Source organism: Leopardus geoffroyi, chromosome B4, assembly GCF_018350155.1.
Source record: "Leopardus geoffroyi isolate Oge1 chromosome B4, O.geoffroyi_Oge1_pat1.0, whole genome shotgun sequence".
NCBI lineage: Eukaryota > Metazoa > Chordata > Mammalia > Carnivora > Felidae > Leopardus > Leopardus geoffroyi.
The window spans coordinates 58,363,042-58,385,650 of record NC_059341.1 but is presented as its reverse complement, the minus strand read 5'-3'; the positions used below and the strand labels follow the sequence as shown (position 1 = coordinate 58,385,650).

Sequence of the window (22,609 nt, the reverse complement as noted above, 5' to 3'; positions counted from 1 at the left end):
TCGCCTTCACGCGCTGACTCCAGTGTCGCCGGAGTCGAAGCCCAGCGCGGAGCCTTTCCCTCCTAAATATCATTCCTTGGTCCTCAGGCATTGAGTCTTTGGGGTTCACCCACACAGAACAAAACCAGTTCAACCAGCCCGGAGGCAGGGGTGAGAGCGCCCGAAAACTTTTCTCCCCCCTCCCCGCACCCCAAAGAGTAGGTGGGTTCAAAGTGCCGGCGGCGGGGACCCGCGGGCGCACCGCCGGGCTCGGGGGTGGGGAGGTAGTGGTCGCTTTAAAAAGCAAACCTCTCCCCGCTCCAGCCTTCGCGCCGGGCAGACGGCGGCTCGCCTCCCAGAAGGTTCCGCGGACACCCGCAGACCCCCACGCGCCCCCCGTGCAAGCTTTACGGTTGTGCAAGCGGGGGTGAGGGGCGAGCAGGGGCCCAGGTAATGGTCGCAGGGCTGCGGGTGAGGTTCCAGCGCAGGGAAGAAGTTGACAAAGGGGACCTGACTAAACCCGAATGCGTATTTATAGATGCGAGCTCCACCGAGATCTAGAGATAGCCTCCTTCCACTCCTGCCATTTCATTTTATCGCTCCTTTAAGCGGAGGGCAGATTTTTTTTTTTTTTTTTTTAAACATTCCTGCACGGTGTGGGTAATCACCGCGTTATTTACAATCTAGTTACTCTGCAGCAGACGGGGAAGCAAACTCTGGGGCTCCTTTCCTTCGGATGGACAGAGAGGGCGGCCAGGCGGCAAGCTGCAGCAAGGACCTCAGGGTGGGTTTGCGGGAGCTCGGGGGCGACCTGGAGGGAGTCAGAGCCCCCGGCGCCGCCCCCGCGCCCGCGCCCGCCCCCGCCGCACCCCCCGGGGCGGGCGCCGGGCCGCGGTGACCGCCGGCTGGTGCGCTGCCCTCGCCTCCCCCATTGTTCCTACTGTCTTTTTGCCTTTTGTTATTTGCACTCGCATTGTGTTGTTTGTCTCTGAAGCCGCCTCATGACCAGCAAAGGGATTTCACCTCGTCCTTGAGAGCCACACGGGGAGCGAGAGCGAGCGAGCGAGAGCCGGGGGGGGAGAGGGACACGCGCGCGCGCACACACACACACACACACACACGCACACGCACACACACAGAGTGAAAAAGGCGAGCCACCAAAACCCATCTCCAGTCTCCTCCCGGGGGCCCCCGGCCCGCCACTGTGCCACTTTGCATCCCACGCCAGAGGAGACATTAAGGAGACCCGGTAAGGTGCGTGAATCGCAGCGTTTTAACTTTGTTGTTCGTCCCGATGTTGTTGTGGGCAGACCTCCAAGGCGCAGAGCTCCCCTCAGCCGCTCGCCGTGCCCGCCACTCAGCACTCGCTCCCGGCTCCAGCTGGAGAGCCGGCGGAGGAGGGAGGGGGCCGCCACCGGAGTTTCCTCAAGTACGGAGGGAGGGGGACTGGGCTGGGGGTGAGGGGGGGGGGTGGGGAGGCGGGAAGCGGCTCGGGACTTGAGGTGGCCCTGGCATCCTCCGGGGGGCGGCCGGCCGGGGGGGGGGGACCCCGGAGCGTGGGCTTGGACCCCGTTCAGGAAATGGGATAACTTTAGATGTTTGTTGGGGAGCCTGCGCGCTGTTGCCGGTATTGTTTTGTAAGTGGTGGCGGTGGAGGTGGTGATGCGAGAGGAGGGCAGGAGTGCGGGGAAGACCCGAGGCTCGCGTGTGCATCTGGGCTGACGCCAGACCACAGACCCTGAAAGTTGGACAAAGCTCTCTCCCCTTCCTGGAATATAAAGGCGACCCCCAGCCCACCCCACAGTCTTAATATTCCACCCCCCCTTTAGTCTTTTTGTTTCGCTTTCTGCATTCCCTCTCCCTACCAGTCCTCCTCTCTCCCGCCTGGAATTTCGGAGACCAGTCTCATCCTTCAGAATTCTAGGGATTCCAGAGACCGGAAGCGTTAATTTTAATTGCAACTACTTTCCCCCCACACCCCCCTCCCTCCGTGTACGAAGCGAAACCACTCACGTGTTGTGTCACTTTAAGCGCGGGCTTGGGAAATGTCGCTTGCACTGTGGGGCTAGAGTAATGAGCAAGGAAAAGAGGTTATCTGAGTTAAAATCAAATTGGATTTGGAAATATTTGCGTTTGATAGCAGCAGTTTCTTGAGTGTTGATCTGCTGGCGTCGGAGGTACATGAAGCACTGTTTACATATTTTAATAGTCGTTTCCCTTGCACTTTGCAAAGCGAATTTATTAATAAATAGATGGACCCTGGTGAGTATCTGAAGACGCTGGCCTCTGTGACTAAATGCAGAGTGTGGTGAATGTGAATTCATTTTAATGTCTTTCCTTCTCAACTAAAGCAGGTCAAAAGGAGGAACTCTGTGAATATGCAGAGCCATATCCAGGCAGTCTGGGTGGCAGTCCACTGTACTTCAGAAAAGTTTAGGGATTTGTTCTATCCCAGTTGAGAGCCTCACAATATCCAGATATCCAAAGTAGTTTGTCAAGAAAGGCATGAGCCGGATTTCCCCAGAGACTGCCTTCAGGCTCAACACAATTCTTCAGTCAAGGGCAAGACCAAGGGAGATCTGTGGGATTTTGGGTAATAAGTGTGGGAATCTGCAAAGGGACTAGACAGAGTGATTTGTTTCCTTGCTGCTCATAAATAATGGCCCCTAGTATCCTCAAAAAAAAAAAAAAAAAAAAAAAGCCCACGCAAACAAAACAAGCCAATGAAGTAGGCGCGTGGGAGATTTGTAGGCAATGGGCATTTCAATCAGAAAAAAAACAGAGCAGAGTTTTTGATCAGGATTAGAGGAGTGAGGCTCGATTGCCAAGAGTGATTAGGTGAAGGGCCAGATGGTTTTAAAGTATACGGAAATGTTTTTTAAGTTTGACTTTTACAGAATTAAAAAGAGGACGGACAATGTCTTAGAGTCTTTACAGAAGTGCAAAAATTTTGATCTGTCTAATTTTGAAGGAATTCAGCTGTATGTGAACTGTTGTTAGCTCTGATACGGAAAGAATCTGGTTTCAAATGCAGATACATGGGACAAAGTTTCTGGGGTTGCTTCTTCCTGATTTAAATATAGCTCCTAGGCTGAAGCCTAGATAAATTCAGCCACAATGATTTAAAATCAAAAGTACTTACACTGAAAGTTCTCTTAGGCATTGTGCAAAGTTCTGCAAATTATGTCATCAACTGTTTATTCTTCAGAACTATATAAGATAAAAATCATAAGCATCACTTAAAACTGATGCAATACAGCTTTAAATCCTCAGACTGGTAGAGATTGCTTTTGTTTGCCTAAAAGGTAGATCTTTCATCACATGAGTTGTTTAAAAACATTTAATTGTGGGGGTGGGAAGGGATGTGCATAATTATTTAGTTATTTGTGTTAATTATATAGTAGCATACTCGCTTGAAATCCTTTTTTTTTTCTTTCGTTCCAGTGGTCTTCTAACAATCTTGTGCATGAAGAATTAATAGAGATTTTTGTTTGCTTGTGGGTTTATAAAAAATCTTTTTGTAGCTTTTTGAATGGGCAATATTGAATCAATCTGACATAGACTTGTAGAGTAAACTCTTAGTATAGGAAAAAAGAGCTTCAACTCTTAATGTAGAAACTCTGCATTAGTTTTGTTGTTGAGCTCAAACAGTTCTGGTTGAATGGCGTGTTATATACAGGATTCAAAACTCTCAAACTTATTTGGTAAATAACCAGGCATTTGAGATTCAGTGGTTATTTCAAGTTAACTTAGTCCTATACATGTAAATGCACATCCTGTTTTGACTGACACATTATTTTGTACAAGAAAAAAATGAATATATGTTTATAAAGATGTTATTTGTGGAGTATATGGAGTAAATAGTAAATAAAAGAGTAAAGTTTATACTCAGTATGATGGCTTTTTTTTTTTTTTGGTCCTTTTTGAGGGGAAAGACATGACCTATATGGAAAGTTTAAAATTTCATTTTCCAGTTAAAAGAATGGATTTGAATGCTTGAATAATTTTTTCTTTTAAAGCAAATGAAAACTATGGTATGATTAAAAGAATATACCGTCCTCTTGAAAAAGCTGTATTCTTTGATAGGCAATCACTGTTTTGAAGTCATGTTCAGATTATATATATGTATAAAAGTAAAATACAGAGCAGGATAAAACTTGTTTTTAGTAATCTCCCCCAATACACTGGATTTTAAATAACTTAGAGTTCTAAGGTTGAACACTGTTTAGATTTCCATCAGGTAAAATTGTTGGGTATAATTGATTGGCATAACCTGGATGTTTCACGCGATATCCAATCACCTGCAGTGGTAGGGGATGCTATAATTAGAGTTTTGAGAGTAACCTGGAAAACTTTATTTCTAGGCCTAAAGTCAAAGCATTCCCTCACATACTCATCACAATTTTGTAGCCTGAGAATTGTAGGCATATTTTAAAGGCAAAGAAAGTGCTTGGCTGTTTCAAATAAACTATATCCTGAACTTAGATTTGTAGATAGTTAATAAAATAAAAGTCCAATTTTGTTCCAAACGTTGTTTAAAACACCCATTTGTAAATTGTCTACATTTGGTTTTCATATGTTAATGATTTGGGATCTGAAACTTCTTTCAGAAAGACATTTTGGTTTATCTTAAAAAACACCACACAAAACTGTCTAAACAACTCTGTAAATAAACTGTTCCAAATGCCTCAATTTGATGAATGAATTAAAGAATTATAGTTCTTAATCCAATTATGATCAGTCTTGTTATTCCATTTCCCATTGCGGGGAGCTTTGGGGAGTGGGAATGGTAAATGATTCTCAAATGTGAGTGGGGTCTTTGTTGTTTATTTTCTGTGTGTGTGATGTAACGTAAATAATTACTCATACCTAACAGGAGAAAGATTTTAGATGTAGAAAAGTTATTTAATGATTTTCAGTTAAGCCAAGAATTCGTTTGCATGAAAAGTTGCTCTTAATGAAGAGTAAAGTGAAAATTTCAAGAATATAAAGCACAGATCTAACTTTTTGCTTAAAAATAATGAATTTTTACATTTAAAGGGGAGAAATGGAGCACTTATGGGTCGGTAGCAGGCAGATATTCAGGTACTCTCAGTCACTTTTAGCTGGGCCTTGTTCAGACATTTCTGTGGTGGTATTTAATAAACTTTACCATTTTCAGTTTCCTTGTCTTTAAAGTTAAGGGGACTATGCTTTTTGAGTTGCTTCTCTCAACCCCTTACACCTGTACCTGCTTGCATGGGTGCTTTTGAATGCTCTCCGGATCAGGGGCCTGAAACTATAGGATGGGCCCTGATAACAGCCCCGTTTGCTCTGAAGGACCCTTCTGAATTCCTGCCTCATTTGTCCAGTTTAACCTCTGGCTCAAGGTGTTAAGAGTTCATTATGGTTTAATTCTCTAGATGTGGTTATTATTATTATTATTACCGTTATTGTTGCAGTTTATTATGACCATCTAATTCCTTAGAGAAAGAGTTGTGAATATAGGTATCAAGTGAAACTGCCAGAAGAAACATTTATGAATATAAGGATTTTTTTGGTACTACTCAAATTGTACCTTATAGGCAAGTAATTACTCTGCTTACAGGTAAGGATGCTGGGCAGGCATACTGATAAAAGTAGGAGGGAAATAAATGCATTTAAAGAATACATTAAACAATCACTCTTTAAAAACTGAGCCTAAAAAAAAAAAAAAAAACCAACGTATCTCCAGGAGAGGTGCTACTGAATTCTATAGATACAGGTCTATTCATTCTTCATTGCTTAAAGTTCATTGTAAGTTACAAAGGAAAACAAACAAACAAACAAACCCTGATTCTATCTTTGATGCTCAATTACTTCTCATTCAATTATTTTGTGATTATATAGTATCCTATGTCCAAAGGGGACAGATAGTGCCTTATTCAGCGGGATGGGAGGGCTCTGGCTTGTTCTCCAGTTGGAATTCTCTGGAAGCTCAGGTATTGTGTTGTCATTGCAGCACCAATTAAAGTCTTTGAGGTAGGGAACTCAGGAAAGAACCAGGATGCAAGAGGCAATCCCACTAGCTTTTGGAGCTTCTCAGTTTAGGTCTACGTATAATTCTTCCAAGACTTCACTTGGAGTTCTGTGGCCCTTTTACTGACCTCGAGATAGTGTATGGATTACAGTCGATATTATATGTCAAATTCCTAGAATAAGGTTTGTCATGAACCAGGTGCTTAGTAAATGTTAGCAACACTTGTCTTCCCTCCAGTCAAGTCTTTTTGATCATTAATAATACTTGAAGGTTAATTTCGTACTTGCTTTGTACTGGACTTATTTGAGTCCAAGAAGAAAAATATATCACTTCCTTGAGGCTGAGATCAACATTTTAAAATAGTGATTCAGTTAATGTCTATATATGATCTCTGACAATGTGGTTTTATTAAGATGCTGTATTTGGTGCAAGTGTGAATTCTATCTTTTATTCATAGAAATGTTCTTTCAGTAATTAGCATTTTATCCTACATAATAGGTAAAGGCAACAAAAACCTTAGGACCTAACTATAGATCTCTCTTCTTGTTATCCTTTTTGATTTCCCATTACAGATACAAACTAGTGAAAATTTATCATGACTTTATCCATAGTCAGTCATCTACCTTGCAGTAATATGAAGTTATAGTACGTGTAGATAGAGATTCCACTTGGAAAAAGAAATAAATCTGACTTTGCAATGTTTGCCCTTTGAGTCAGCAGTTTCTTCAAAGAGAACCTCATAGACTTGTTTATACTGGAGACAAGGAGAAAGGCACAATAAATATACTATTACCTGTGTGAAGAGATGATGTATAGTAACATGGAGAAATTACTGGATGCTTTCTCTTTCCAGTGATACAGAAAATTTCTCTCTAAGTATAGGCTGCTCCCCCCCCCCCCCCCCCCCCCCCCCCCCCCCCCCCCCCCGCTATCTGGAAGTAGAGCATTCCAGTGAAACCCTTTGTGAGCTGAAATGGCCTAAAGTGAAGAAGCAATTACCATTTTGTAAAAGCAGAAATCCTCTTTGGATTAGTGAAAACAGGTACTAATGTAGGTTTTTCATTAATGGTGTAAAGCAAATGGTGTAAAGCAAACTTTTGGATAGCAGGGTGGTGGTGGGGGGAACCTATAAAACTGACCAAAGATAAAGGAAAGGCTTTAAAAAAGTAAGTAAGTGACTTGGTTATTACATTAGTTTGGATTCCTCGAGAGGCAGATGACAAAAGGGGATTAGATAGGTAAGAAGAGGAAGCAGAAGGCTGGGAGAGCCTTTCAGCTGTGATCCATGTTTGATACTTATGCAAGGAGAGACGGAAGGAGGGAGGGTTGAGTAGAAAGAAGCTGTACCGTAGTGCAATCCAGGAAAGGTTTGGCAAGGCAGAAGAGAGTCAGCCATTGGAGGAGTATTCATTCGCTGGCTAGGAGCAGCCCCCTGGAAGCATGGCCTCCGGGCATCACTGTTGCTAGAGACCTAGGGGCAGCAAGTGGGGCGCTGAGTCCATTATAATCTTGCAACAGGAGATCTGAGTGGTATGGTTCTAGTTTGGTAGTATAGCCCAGAGGTTAGTAGCAGTAGCTCTGGTCGGTGGACTTGTCACCAAAAAAAAAAAAAGACCCGGTATTTCTTTAAGCTCTTTGATGCTTTATTTTCCTCCCCTGTAAAATGACCATAACAATAGTATCACCTCACTGAGTCCTGGTCACATTAAATGAGGTTGTATGAAATTACGTATAAATCCATAGTACCATATATGGCATAGAGGAAATGTTCAAAGCATATAGTAGCCCCCCCCCCCTTATTTTGGGGGGATACATTCCAAAACTCCCAGTGGATGCCTTTCTGAAACCACATACAGTACTGAACCCTATATATGCTATGTTTTTTCCTATGCATACATACCTATCATAAAAGTTCATTTATAAATTAGATGTAGTAAGAGATTAACAACAATAACTAATAATAACAGAACAGTTATAACAATATACTGTAATAAAAGTTAATGTGAATGTGGTGTCTCTGTCACAATTTCGTATTGTACTGTACTCACCCTTTTTGTGATGATGTGAGATGATAAAATACCCACGTGATGATATGAGGTGAGGTGAATGAGATGGGCACCGTGACGTAGTGTTAGTCTACCCTTCAGAAGGAGGATCATCTGCATCGGAGGCATGGGTGACCTCAGATAAGTGAAACCACAGATAAGGGGGGTTTACTGTATTGAACTCTTTTTTAATGTACTCATAATATGCAACTGGAAAGGTATAGCTGAATTGTGTCAGGTGAGAGAAAATATACTCAAACAATAGATATTAGCTGTAATTAGAAGGCATTGTTTTTGCAAGCAAACATCTTTAAGGCTCGCCTTTTAAAAATAGCTCGGTTTATTTCTCCTGCTTCAATCCTTATTTTTTATCAGGTTAGAAACCATACAACAAATAGACCAACTGACCTTGGCCATCTTCAGGTAATTTGCCCTGAAGCATGAGGTAGACAGAGTGCTCCCTTCATTTCCTTACCCCTCTAGGCTTCCTATTCAGTTGAGAAGCAACTTGCACTGTAAGTCTGCATTTTATCTTGAGCCTCAAACACCTTGCAAGTCTTTGCTCCCCTATGTTACTGTTCCTAAACCAACTTGCTGCACACAAAGCACTGAACTCAAGTGGCCCTCAGTGCTAGCTCCTGCTGTGATGAGTCACAGAGCCACCAGCACTTTGTTGCGTTAGATTTGATCACTGCCATGAGCAGTCCTTCGATTGTCAGCTAAGAGACCCTTCAGGGAGTTGTCCCTTAATAGAAAGTCTCTTTTCTTCCCTCCTGTTGTAACTTTAAATTAAAAGAAACTGTAGAGGAGCGGGTGGCATTGCAGCAGTTCATTCTTCTACCCACTGGGAGAACAACATCTGAGAAAAGACGTTATTGGACTGAGAATTGAGTTGTTGCTATTTTTTTTGGGCCAGCATGGGGGGGAGGTTGTGGTGGAGGAATGAAGACCGTGTCGTTCAGATGCAGACTGATTCTCAGTAATGCAATGGAGAGCGATCCTTCTGTGTATGCTGGTGAGCATTTTTTGGACGTTAGACACTGACTTAACATATTAATTTCAAGTGGGATTCACGGGACCCTGATTTTTACATGGTTCTGGGTGTTGTGTGGGAAACTGGCATGGGGACAACGTCAGAGTTCAAGGAGGGTGGGAGGCAGGAAAAGGGAGCTAATTTTTGACACATTCCTCAAGCAAATTGACCCCCCTAGGGAATCTGTGCCCAGGATGAGGACTGCTTACTGTGAGCCTTTTGGCATAGTTTTCCCCAAATAGTGAGTGCTGGTTACTTTAATGTTAAAAAAGGCTGATGAACTTCACATTTGTGAGAGGAAAAAGAAAAGAGACGTTAGTACTTTTGACGACGTGTTTTCTAGATGCTGTTTCTCACTAAATGTCTGATTTAATCCTCTGCTGTGCCAGGCTTCATACCCTCTCTAGTTGCTGGTCCATTCCCATTCTGGGTTAGGGCCTGCCCCCAAGTCTGATGTGTGCTAAGATTTCCCAGTGTAATTCATGGCTACGAAAAGCTGAGGTTGTTTGATGCGTGACTGAGGTTTGCGTGTGAGTTCTTGCGATGCTCAGTGTTACTATGCAGTATTGGCAGTCTTTCCCGTGGATCTGGCACAATCAGTCTCATTAATTTACTCTTGCACTGGGAACTGCTTTTGAACAAGTGCATACTATTTCTTATACTTTTGCTTTGACTTGTCTTTCTTCTCTCTCTCAGCCTTACTCCACGATACCTACACTACCAGCAGGATAGTAGTGTCTTTTCTACATTAAATCAGGAAATGAAGTGCTAATTTTAATGCATACTAAACAGACAAACAGTTCTGTCAATATGTAAAGAACCTTAATGTTCCCAGTATCTATTTCTAGGGACTTACTCAGACCCCTGAAATGCTCTTCCCTCCCTGCTTCTCTTTCCCTATCACTGCTTTTGGGATTTTCTTAACCTTTCTGTCACCACAAAGTCTTTTTTTTTGTTTGTTTTGTTTTTAATGTTTGTTTACTTTTGAGAGAGAGAGAGAGAGAGAGACAGAGCGTGAGTGGGGGAGGGGCAGAGAGAGAGAGGGAGACACAGAATCCGAAGCAGGCTCCAGGCTCTGAGCTGTCGGCATGGAGCCCAACGTGGGGCTTGAACCCATGGACCACGAGATCCTGACCTGAGCCAAAGGCAGATGCTTAACCGACTGAGTCACCCAGGCACCCCACCACAAAGTCATTATTATCATGGCACCATTGGCCACTGCATTGTGTTAATCTCAGTGGATGAAGTGAGAAGCGAAAGATGTGTTTGCGTGCATTGCTGCCTGGTTTGAAAGGGGTAACTGGTAGGATGACAAAACACTTCTCATCAGAAGGTAAACTCCATGAAGGCACTGTGTTGTATTCCTGATGCAGTCACAATGCCTGGGACAGAGCAGCCGCAGAACAAATGATTGTTGAGCCCACATGCCTTGCAGACTGAGCTTCATTTTGATTCAAAGGCCCGGCCCTGCATGACAGAAAAGTGGGAAAACTAATAGCTGTTGAGCACTGATCCTGTTCTAGGCATGGATCAGGATCTCATTTAATCCTCACAGCCCCCCTGTTAGGTGGGTATCATCCACTTTTCGTGGATGTGTGAACAAACTCCAATGGGTCAGGCGCTGGCCTGTTTCCCTCAGCTAGGAAGCAGGAGAATTATTGCCTGAATTTCAGTCTAGTTGATTCTGCTTCTTGTGTTCTTTCCATCATGCTGTGGCCAACGTGCTGGTGTGGGGGCATGAACCTTACCTGCCTGTCCACCACAGGGGATGATTAGGAGGAACAGGTGCGAAGTCACAGAAAGTGATGCCTGAGATGTGAACTAAATCCTGGATGTTGAATATGATTATCAAGTACCCCACTGGTTCATTTATTAACAAATATGTGTGTGTGTGTGTGTGTGTGTGTGTGTGTGTGTGTGTGTGATATATAACACAGATGCATGTTGTTTGCACTTAATAGGAAATATTTTGTGACTTGAAACAGAGATTCTGAATACTTAAAAACTGACATCAAAGGAGATGATAGAACAGTATTTCACAAAGGTGATCACTCAATCACTCAGTTGAAAACCACCTGGGATATTTTTAAAACTCTACCTTTCTGGCCCCCATTCAGACAGGGAATCTGAATCTCTGTGGTAGTTGCCCTGTAATGCTACATTTTTAACGAGCACGACTGTCAATTCTTTTGCACATAGGAGTTTGGGAACCAGTGCTAAAAAAAAGTATTGACTTAGTTTGGTACTAGGCTATGTATATGGCATCTGAAATTAAAGTAAGATCTCAAAGAATAGTGGCAATGCCTAGATAAAGCACAACTGATTGCTGAATTGTTATACTTTTTTTGATGATGTGGTTTTAGAAGTTTTGAAATAAAATATAAATTGCGTTTATTACATTTAAATGTGTAGAACATTAGCATGTTTAAAGTCAAGAGTGAGGGGACCTGTCACAAATTGGGTTGGGACTGGGGGAAGGGTGGTAGTTATGGGTATTCTAGGTTTGGAAAGAACTTTCTGTAAGGACAAATCTAAGATGGCTAAGTATGCTGAGAACCAGAGGTTGATTTCTTTATCCAGTTTTGTATCCCCAGTACTTAAAACAGTATCTGGAACAGAGTAGGTGCTTAAAGACCTTTGTTTAATGAATGAATAAAAACAGAAGAGAGTGGTATGTGGAAAGTAGAATAGTTTGGTTGTGATTACTGTGGATAAAGAGTCAAGAAAGGGTATGCTGAAAAGGAATCCTAGTGAGATAAGACAAGGACAGGGTTTTAATTAGTCTAATATGGTCCTTACAGGAAAGTGCCTTCATACAAACAAATAAACAATGCAAAACCAAACCTCAGTTTTGTATAGGATTAAATCACCAGGCCACTGTTTGTGTGTATTATCTTGGGAGCAGCAATTACTACATGAGGACAGGGACCAAGTCTGTTTTGTTCTCCATACTATCATAGTACTCAATAAATATTTATTGAACGAATGACTGGGTTTCCACATGGACTGGAAAAGAAAGCTTTTAAATGACACAAAAACGTCTTGTAAAATGAGGAAAAAATCTTTACAATTGCTAACCAATAGCTTGGTGATCATGAAACTGGCAAATCTTCATAGAACTGTGTGTTCCCAGTCTCTTTAGAGTTTAGTAAAGTCTCCATATGATACTTTGTCTGTCACCAAGCGGGCCTTTGCCTCCAGTGCCATTTTCACTTTACTGTTTCGAAAATCCACCATGGTGCCTAGTGCGGTGCCTTGCTGACATTAGCCATTTAATTAGTATTTGTTGAATAGTTCAATTAGTGAGTGAAGAGTCCTGACTAGGGCCTGGGAGGGGTAAGTGGGGATTGAAAGCAGTGAAGCAGAGAGTTGCCCTCATCCACTCAGAGACCTTTGAGTAGGCACATGTCCCATAGAGCTCAAGGCCTGGTTGTTGGAATCTTGAGGGGAAGGATGTTTGCTAAGATAATGACTACAAAGGTAGGTCCAGCCTTGTTAGAAGAGGCAACCATTCATTTGATCTGGGAAGTCAGGCCAGAAAATGTATTGCGGGAAAGATGGTAAAAAGTAATTCTAAACCTAACAGGAGTTTCAGTAGAAAAATGGCTCTAATTCAGGCAGTGTAATGTTAACATCAATGCGTGTCTCATGGCTCAAGCCCCGCATACTGCTTTGGAAATAAAAGGAGATTGTGTAAAGAATTAGCAACACAAGGCATTTTTAAGTGCTTTATTGCAGAGGCCTGTGATACTCTGTGAAATCTATGCAGGCTTTTTCTTCCTGCTGTGCTTAATTTCAGAATCTGATGCTATTACCTATCCTTAGAGAAAAAAAAAAATTACTCACTGTTAACTCTTAAAAACCGAGTTTAACATTGCACTTGCTTTCAACATAATCTTTCTGACATTTCTTAGGAAGAGAGAAGTATATTTAGCCACAGAAGGTTTACCTTCAAGTTGCATATGTAGGATTGCTTCTAGGAGGCAGCATTAGAGTAAGAGGGCAAGTTGGAAAAAAAATGTTGAAAGCCTAAGTTTAGAAATGGCTCAAACAGCTTGAAGAACAAGGTCCCTAAGAGAGTTGGCATTGAATGGGTTTAGCATGAATCCAGATCAGAAGCCAGAGAAGTAAATTATGAGGCATTATGAAGATCAGGCAGAAGAAGGAAGGACAGGAGTTAAGTCTTTACAGTATAGGTGGCTATCTTCTTGGACATGAAGACATACCCACCAAAAATATGTTCCCTGGCATGCCATCACTGTGCCCTTTCTTCTGTCTAGCACAAAATAACAGTTGACATTGATTCATAGTTCAGGCATTGTGCTGAGCAGTTTTTTTTATTTTTTTATTTTCATTGATTCTTCCCAGTACTTCTCTAATTTAGATACAAATGCTGCCCCATTATACAGATAATGTTGGGTTTGCCCAAAAGTAGCATAGCTGTTTAGTGTTGGAGCTGAGACTTGAACCCAGAGTGGTTGATTCTGAAGCATGGGCTCTTAGCTATGGTAATATAGGAAGTATATTTTAAGTGCTGTTGAGTCATCCCTCAAAATGATGTTTTTATTTTCCCCTTTCTTTATATATATACTTCTATCACTCGAGGACAGTCTTTTTTTTTAGCTCATTTCTGACCTATTGCAAAGTTCCACAAACTAGCGTCTCTCCTTACAATCTGCTCTGTTTACCACTGTCAGGTCAATCTTCCTGACATGCTATTTAGATCATGTGGCCCCTTTCTCAAAAATTCAAAGTGCCTGAATGCCAGATGGGACCCAGATTCTTAAGTCTGGTTTTTGGGGGCCTTAAAATCTATCTCCAAGTCTCCTATCTTTTTAGGCTCATATTTGAAACTTACCCTTTGAGAATAATTTGCTTCTGATCTGGATTCAAGCTGAACACAGTTTCCCAGATGACTCCCCAACTGTCTGCAACATGTCAGCCATATCAACTCTTTTCAGAATGCTCACGCCAGAGACCATGCCATTACATAAAAAGCCACTGCTCATAGTCAGCTCAGACAATTCTTCCAGAGTTGCTTTTTCTAGCTACTTCAGACTTGCTCATCAGTTGACTTTCTTTGGTTCTCAATCAACTTGTCTCTGTATTTCGGCTTTCTCTTTTTGTCCTTTCATTCATTCATTCAATCATCAACAAATATTTATTGAACACCTACTATGAACCAGACACCATGTTAAATGTCAGTGATGTGTAGAGGGGACACACATCTTGTACACAAGGATTTAAAGCCTATAAAGGAAGATAAACGTTAGTGAATTGCCTGCATTTATGATTGCAAATTGTGGAACTCTATTTCACACAAGTATATACAATCTGTGGAGAAGTATCTGTTCTATTTAGGGGGGCCAATCAGAGGAGGCTGCCATGAGGAAGTCACATTTGAAGAATGGCTAATGAGGTAAAGAGGACTAGAGAAAAAACTTTTGAGACATGGGGAGTAGCATGTGCAAAGATTCCAAAGGGGGAAGGATACGTTCTTGGAATTAGAAGGCCAGCATAGCTGTAGTCGAGTGACTAAGGAATGCAGCTCTAGAGGTAGGTTGGGATCAGATTGTTAAACCTGATGGGCCATGTTGGAGAGTTGAGTCTAATAAGGGTGATAAGAAACCCATTGAATAGTTTTAAGCAAGAAACTAATAAAATTTGTGGCTATAGCAGGTGGACCAAATTTAAGAGAGGCCGGAATGGATTTGGACAGGCTAATAATGAGGGTATTGCTGTTATTTGTATAAGGAAAAGAAGGCGGCTTGAAATTTGGACTCTTGCAGTAGTGTTAGAGATAGAGACACAAGGAAGGATTTCCGAAGAAGAAAAAAAAAAAAACAAAAAAAAAACCATGGAAAGTCGCCTAGGTCCAGGTGCTTTGTTAACCCTACTTTTTAGCCTCATTCCAGTAACCTACTGGGATATTCCCTCTGGTAATTACCCATTGTTTCCATGTTTCATAGGTTTAGAAAAGAGATGCTTAAGACCATATCTCTCCTGGGATCTCTGCTGGCTGGATCTGTACCTGTTATAGCCCTTAAGTATTCAGGAAGAAAGATTCGATACAAAACATATAGTGCCTTCTGTCTACATCTTTGTATTTGCCTTCACATTTCTATGTGTTCCTTTTGTATATAACATTCCTTCATATAGATTTCCTGAAACCCTACCCATATCTTAATTTCCAAATTAAATTTTACTTTTTCTTAGTATCCTCATAGAATATACTGACCGAAGATCTCTCCTTCTGATCTTACGTTATTTACATCTGTAACCACTTTTATGACTTAATTATATATTGTACCATATTGTAAGCATGTTGTGAACATGTCTTATCCTTTGAGATGTAATTGTGAGTTTGTGCCTTGGGAGTAGATGCTGTAGTTCATTATTATACCCCTATTTTGGATCATCATTTACTCTTTCGAGCTGGGCAATTTATTTAACCTCTCAGTCTGTGATTCCCTCATCTGCAGAATGGTGATAATCATCTCAGTAAGCAGTTGCGAGGAATCAATGTTAGGATGGATACAAAGCACTTAAAACAATCCTTGGCAAATAATGAGTTCTACCATATGATGACATTTTATGGTTATAAATATTATCCTTTGAAATCAGAAACCTGTATCTTGTTACTACTTTTGTCTACTTGGAACTCAGTAAATATTTATTGAATTCAGATTTAAATTTAAATTTAAGTATCACTTTTGCCAGGGGATACAAATATAAATAAATGTTGGTTCTTGTCTAAAGGAATGTTGATTCGATAGGGGAGCAAGTAACATAAACTGGTAATTATGTATCCGTGTGATAGGTGTAGTGATAGAGTATTTTGAGAGCCAGGTTGGGGAAGATTTACTAAGTTAATTGATGTATGAGTTAAGTATTTTATTCATCAGTTAAATGCATATTAGAATACTATATGTGTGTTATATAAACTCAAAGTTCCATAATAAAATAGCACTCCTACCTTACTAATGATCATGTCTACCCATTGCCACCACTTTCAACTCTGTATTTCTAAATAAAATGTTTACTCCTTATTTTATTATTTAAAAAAAAAAAAGCTATCAATCTATTTGCTACTATTTGGCTTTGTTTTGCAAATCTTCCTGTACCTCACCTATCTAAAACCACACATACTCCTTTTCCCTTTCTTCCAATATACTTTCATCTTTTTTTGTGTGTGCGTAGGGGGGTTAAATCAGTTTAGTAAACACACTTTGACTTTGTAAATGTTGTTTATCTCTGAGAGTATCATGAATTTATTACTTTTACTTTTTATACAACTTTTTTAGTTTTCTTGGGGTTAATAATGACCTGTATTCAAACCTAACGTTTTACTAGGATTGCTCAATTTTTACTGGGAATTTCTGAGTCTAAGGCTTAAAATTGGGTGAGTGGCATATCCAAGGTGGGCCTTTGGGGCAGTCAGCCCTGGTGGGAAAGACCATTTTATTATTACATAATTTAGAATTGTTGGAGCCAGATGATAATAAAAAGCCCCCTGCCTTTTACTTATATTATGCTTCTTAACATTTCTGCAGACTTTGCACCCCTGTGTTGCCTGCACTCAGACACACTGTTCCCAGAAACCTGCCCTTAGTAAGGCTCTGAGTTAAGCTAAGTATGACAGGGAGTGGTGCTCCGAGAAGGGAGGAGAGCATTCCAACCAGGCAGTGTGACATAAGTAAAAAGGCAAGGAGGTGAGAAATGGCATGGTGTGTTGGTGAAATTACAGATTGTTTGGTGTCAGTAGAGCATGATGGGGACAAGCTGAGATGAGGCTGTGATTGTGGAAAGTGGTCAGATCAGGGTGATCTTTTTATTGTAGACTCCTATTCACGAGATTCTGTCTTGTAGGCTTTGGGGAACCTTGTAGTGTTGAGTAGTGTGGTTTGCTTTGCTTGTGAATGAACTAATGATGTATTAGCCAAAAAATGAAAATCTGGCTCCTTAAGTCAGCAGTTAGAATGCTGTATTTGCATATTTGGTCGACATATTAATACTTTAGGGGTGTCCCATCTGTAAAATTTTTAGAGTGCATGATTCTACAGAATGTGTGTGTGTGTGTGTGCGCGCACACACACACACATTCATTAGGGCACAATAAACACTTAGAGCAAGGGTCTGCTTAAATGACAGTAGAAGTAAGAGTGGCAGTACATCAGAATTTCCTGGACACCAACTCTGACGTGTAAATTTGTGTGCACTAGGTTTACTGCAAGGGCTTTTGGGAACAACACCTGTGAGGGGTTGAGAGAAGCAGGATGGGCCCATGGAGAAGTTGAGTGTGCCACACCTGAGGGTACAGCTAATCTATGGGGAGCTCTGGAACTGGATGGCTTCTCAGAGATGTCCTGAAATGAGGCAAGGGGGCCAGGCCTCTGTAACCTCACAGAGGTTGTTGTTGGATGTGGGCCATCCTTGGGGAGGGGATGGAACTTTGGATGAGAGCAGTTTTTTTTAAATTTTTTTTTTAATGTTTATTTACTTTTGAGAGATAGGAAGAGCACGAGCAGGGGAGGGGCAGAGAGAGACACAGAATCCACAGCAGGCTCCAGGCTCTGAGCTGTCAGCACAGAGCCCGACGTGGGGCTCGAACTCACCAACCATGAGATCATGACCTGAGCCAAAGCCGGACGCTCAACCAACTGAGCCACCCAGGCGCCCCAAGATGAGGGCAGTTCTTAAGGAAGGGAGTCTTCAGTAGCCAACACTCTTGGCATCTGGGAGATGAGGGCCACCAGGTAGCATACCACAGCATCCACCACAAACAGCCTTCCAGAGAATTTCTCTATGTTTTTAAATTATTTTTTAATGTTTATTTATTTTTGAGAGAGAGAGGGAATGGGAGTGAAAGAGGGGCAGAGAGAGAGAGGGAGATACAAATTCCAAAGTGGGCTATGAGCTGAGAGTGGAGAGCCCGATGGGGGGCTTGAACTCATAAACTATGAGATCATGACCTGAGTTGAAGTTGGATGCTTAACCAACTGAGCCACCCAAGCACCCCTCTATTTTTTGAATTCTTATAGATTTTCCTTGAAATGTGACTAACAAAGAGCTAGCAGTGGTCTATGAGATACACTTTTGCCATTTTCCCATGTTCATTTATATTTACATTATTCGTATTACTTGGAAATCACTAGATTATTGTTTTGTTTTGTAGGAAGTCTTTTAAAAACAATTGTCCAAATTATGGAAAGAGCCTAAATGTCCATCATCTGATGAATGGATAAAGAAATTGTGGTTTATATACACAATGGAGTACTACATGGCGATGAGAAAGAATGAAATACGGCCCTTTGTAGCAACATGGATGGAACTGGAGAGTGTTAATGCTAAGTGAAATAAGCCACACAGAGAAAGACACATACCATATGTTTTCACTCTTATGTGGATCCTGAGAAACTTAACAGAAACCCATGGGGGAGGGGAAGGAAAAAAAAAGAGGTTAGAGTGGGAGAGAGCCAAAGCATAAGAGACTGTTAAAAACTGAGAACAAACTGAGGGTTGATGGGGGGGTGGGAGGGAGGGGGGGTGGGTGATGGGTATTGAGGAGGGCACCTTTTGGGATGTGCACTGGGTGTTGTATGGAAACCAGTTTGACAACAAATTTCAAAATAAAAAATAAAAAAAACACTTGTCCATGTCATGAGGGTTAATTTAGCTAAAAATTAGATGACGTCATCCATAATCCATTTCCTAAAGCATGTGAGACTGTAATGTGTAACAAATGATGAAGGAAAGAAAGAGAATGGCATTAACATGAACTTCTTCCTGTGGTGAAATGAGGGCCCCTGTGGCAATCTGTTAATAATTAGATTAAAAAATAAAACCACACAGAAAACAGTATGGCGCTTCCTCAAAATATTAGAAATAGAAATACCATATGAACTGGTTATTCTATTTGTTGTTTACCCAAAGAAAACAAAAACACTAATTTGGAAAGATGCATGCACTGCTATGTTTATCTCAGCATTATTTACAACAGGAAAGATATGGAAGTGACCTAAGTGTCCATCAACTGGTGAATAAAGAAGATGTTGTATATGTACACAATGGAATATTACTCAGCCATAACAAAGAATGAGATTTTGCCTTTAATGACAACTTGGATGGACCTAAAGGGCATCATGCTAAGTGAAATATTCACACAAAGACAGACAAATACATATGATTTCACTTATATGTGGTATCTAAAAATCAAAACAAACACAAACAAACCAACAAACAAAAAGCAAAAACAGACCCATAAATACAGAGAACAAACTGATGGTTGTCAGAGGGGTAAGTGAAGCAAGGAGGCAGGCAAAATGGGTGACAGGGGAAAAAATAAATAATTCCAGCCTTGGATAAAATGTCTTTATGCATGAGGCCAGGGGAACATTTTAATTGGAAGTAGGACAGCTGACTGGATGTAAACATGTGATGGGGGTAATGTGTCTCCATGCATTGGTAAGGGAGGAGGCATTCTGGCCCAGTATGTGGATAAGAGTATAGGCCTAGGTTTTCCAGCTTCCCAGATGGGCATCTAATTCACTGCTCTCCTAATTTTTAGGATCATGTATGTACACCATCAATAAAAAGATTATTATTTTATTAGTGGTGAACACAAAAATAGAAATTAAAAGGAATGAGATAAAGAGGGAATAAAGAATATCTATAGAATGAATAATGTAAATAGAAGTCATAATATTTTTACTAGCATGCCAATAGATTATGATTATTTTTTGCCTCCACCTTGAAGACTTCTGAACTAGATTTCTAGAGCATAAGTTGTATATTAAATGGGGAAAAATTGTACTGGAGACAAATTTTGACAATTTTTTGCATTTGACCCATGTAACTGTTAAAATGAGATCATATGAACTCCCAAGTATTAAAAAATAAATCAGGTTTTAGAATACAGTTGTGTTGCTTTAAAATATTTTACAAATCACGGAGGGAGTGTGTGTCTATGTGTGTGTCTGTGTGTGCTAGCCAGGGTCATAATGACTTAGGGTTTCCTTCTGTTTAACAATTCCTCATAATTAACTAAAAGGTTGGGGCCACACTGACACCATTACCCCTGTGTATATCTGGCTGTAATTTATGAGCCATATCCTGCCTTATTTTCCAGAATGCTTTTACTTATTTTTCTCTGATTCATAAACTTATAAATCAGTTACACGTAATGATGAAAAGATACCTTTATTTATATCATCTCAGCAATGAAAAGAAACCTTTCATAAATTTAGTGAATTCCTTCATGTCCTTTGGAATTTTAAATGTTTATAAGCATTTTCTGGCAAAACTCAGCATGGCTTAAAAGAATTATCCCAGATTGATCTTGTGCCTGAACTTCAGATAGCTCACCTTCCTGATTAATATCTTTTATTTTGTTAATAAAAATTCATTTTAGTTGTGTTCTCATTTATATACTTAGCAGTATGCTTAAAAGATATTGGTTGCTTTGAATTTCTTGAAGAAAGGGGATAAATACATTTCAGGTAGCATTACTATTACTTTGCATTACAGATAAAATTAACCGACTGAGCCACCCAGGCGCCCAGATAAAATTAAATGGTAGCCAGATTTGGAACTAGTATACAAAAGTCTTAATAATGATATGGTAATAATGGTTAGATACCTAAGGAAACCTAACTACATAATCTTTTTTTTTTTCAATATATGAAATTTATTGTCAAATTGGTTTCCATACAACACCCAGTGCTCATCCCAAAAGGTGCCTTCCTCAGTACCCATCACCCACCCTCTCCTCCCTCCCACCCCCCATCAACCCTCAGTTTGTTCTCAGTTTTTAGCAGTCTCTTATGCTTTGGCTCTCTCCCACTCTAACCTCTTTTTTTTTTTTCCTTCCCCTCCTCCATGGGTTTCTGTTAAGTTTCTCAGGATCCACATAAGAGTGAAAACATATGGTATGTGTCTTTCTCTGTATGGCTTATTTCACTTAGCATCACACTCTCCAGTTCCATCCACGTTGCTACAAAGGGCCATATTTCGTTCTTTCTCGTGGCCATGTAGTACTCCATTGTGTATATAAACCACAATTTCTTTATCCATTCATCAGTTGATGGACATTTAGGCTCTTTCCATAATTTGGCTATTGTTGAGAGTGCTGCTATAAACATTGGGGTACAAGTGCCCCTACGCATCAGTACTCCTGTATCCCTTGGGTAAATTCCTAGCAGTGCTATTGCTGGGTCATAGGGTAGGTCTATTTTTAATTTTCTGAGGAACCTCCACACTGTTTTCCAGAGTGGCTGCACCAGTTTGCATTCCCACCAACAGTGCAAGAGGGTTCCCGTTTCTCCACATCCTCGCCAGCATCTATAGTCTCCTGATTTGTTCATTTTGGCCACTCTGACTGGCATGAGGTGATATCTGAGTGTGGTTTTCCTAATTACATAATCTGTTTGTTTTGTTTTGTTTTGTTTGTTTGTTTTTTTTTTATTTAAAAATTTTTTTTTAACTATTTATTTATTTATTTATTTATTTTTTTTTTAATTTTTTTTTCAACGTTTTTATTTATTTTTGGGACAGAGAGAGACAGAGCATGAACGGGGGAGGGGCAGAGAGAGAGGGAGACACAGAATCGGAAACAGGCTCCAGGCTCTGAGCCATCAGCCCAGAGCCTGACGCAGGGCTCGAACTCACGGACCGCGAGATCGTGACCAGGCTGAAGTCGGACGCTTAACCGACTGCGCCACCCAGGCGCCCCAACATTTATTTATTTTTGAGACAGAGAGAGACAGAGCATGAACGGGGGAGGGGCAGAGAGAGGGAGACACAGAATCGGAAGCAGGCTCCAGGCTCTGAGCCATCAGCCCAGAGCCCGACGCGGGGCTTGAACTCACAGACCGCGAGATCGTGACCTGAGCCGAAGTCGGACGCTCAACCGACTGAGCCACCCAGGCGCCCCCCTAACTACATAATCTTAAGTGTAGTTCATAAATTAAAAAGCAGAAACTTCCCTGTGCTAGAGAGTGCTTTTTAAAAAAAATAATTAAAAAATTAAGATTTTTAAAAAATATACACAAGAATGATCTTTCCATTATTGAGTAGAGGACATATGTGATCTTGAAGTACTGTGCCTTGAAATTTTCAGGTGATTACATTCACATTTGCTCTTATTCTCTGTATAACTATTTGCATATTGATCTTAATAATTTGAAATAAAGAACGTTGTTGTGCTTGACTAATATTACCATTCACTCATTTAAAATCTTTTTATTGCAAGTCTTTGTCACATGTGACAAATGTTCAGTAATGGGGTTACAATGGTAAGCAAAAGAGATTTGGTCCCTGCCCTTACAGAGCTTCCAGTCTAGTGGGAAAGATGGAGGTTAATCATCTAATTGTGTGAATAAATAGCATGGAGGAACGTTCTCTTCTTCATTTTAATTATGACTGCTAGCTGGACTGTTGGTTTTAAAAAATTATAAACATAATTATTTATATAGAATACTAAAGAAATGATATGTACTTTAAATATTTTAGGATTTTAAACATGTGCTTTATCAATCAGTGTATCCTTGTTTATCA

At 40.8% G+C, this 22,609-nt stretch overlaps 1 protein-coding gene across 6 annotated transcripts in view; it reads left to right on the top strand.

Annotated features, from left to right (window-relative positions):
* Positions 1-422: 422 nt before the first annotated feature.
* Positions 423-22,609, top strand: part of SOX5 (SRY-box transcription factor 5) — a 1,013,293-nt gene continuing 991,106 nt past the window's right edge. For 4 of the 6 annotated variants that reach the window (XM_045466148.1, XM_045466140.1, XM_045466142.1 and 1 more), the window contains exon 1: positions 864-1,233. The gene's annotated coding sequence lies outside the window, so the exon portion shown is untranslated. Of the gene's footprint in view, positions 764-863; positions 1,234-22,609 lie in introns of those variants that run through there. The other 2 variants (XM_045466143.1, XM_045466144.1) reach the window with 2 other exon arrangements.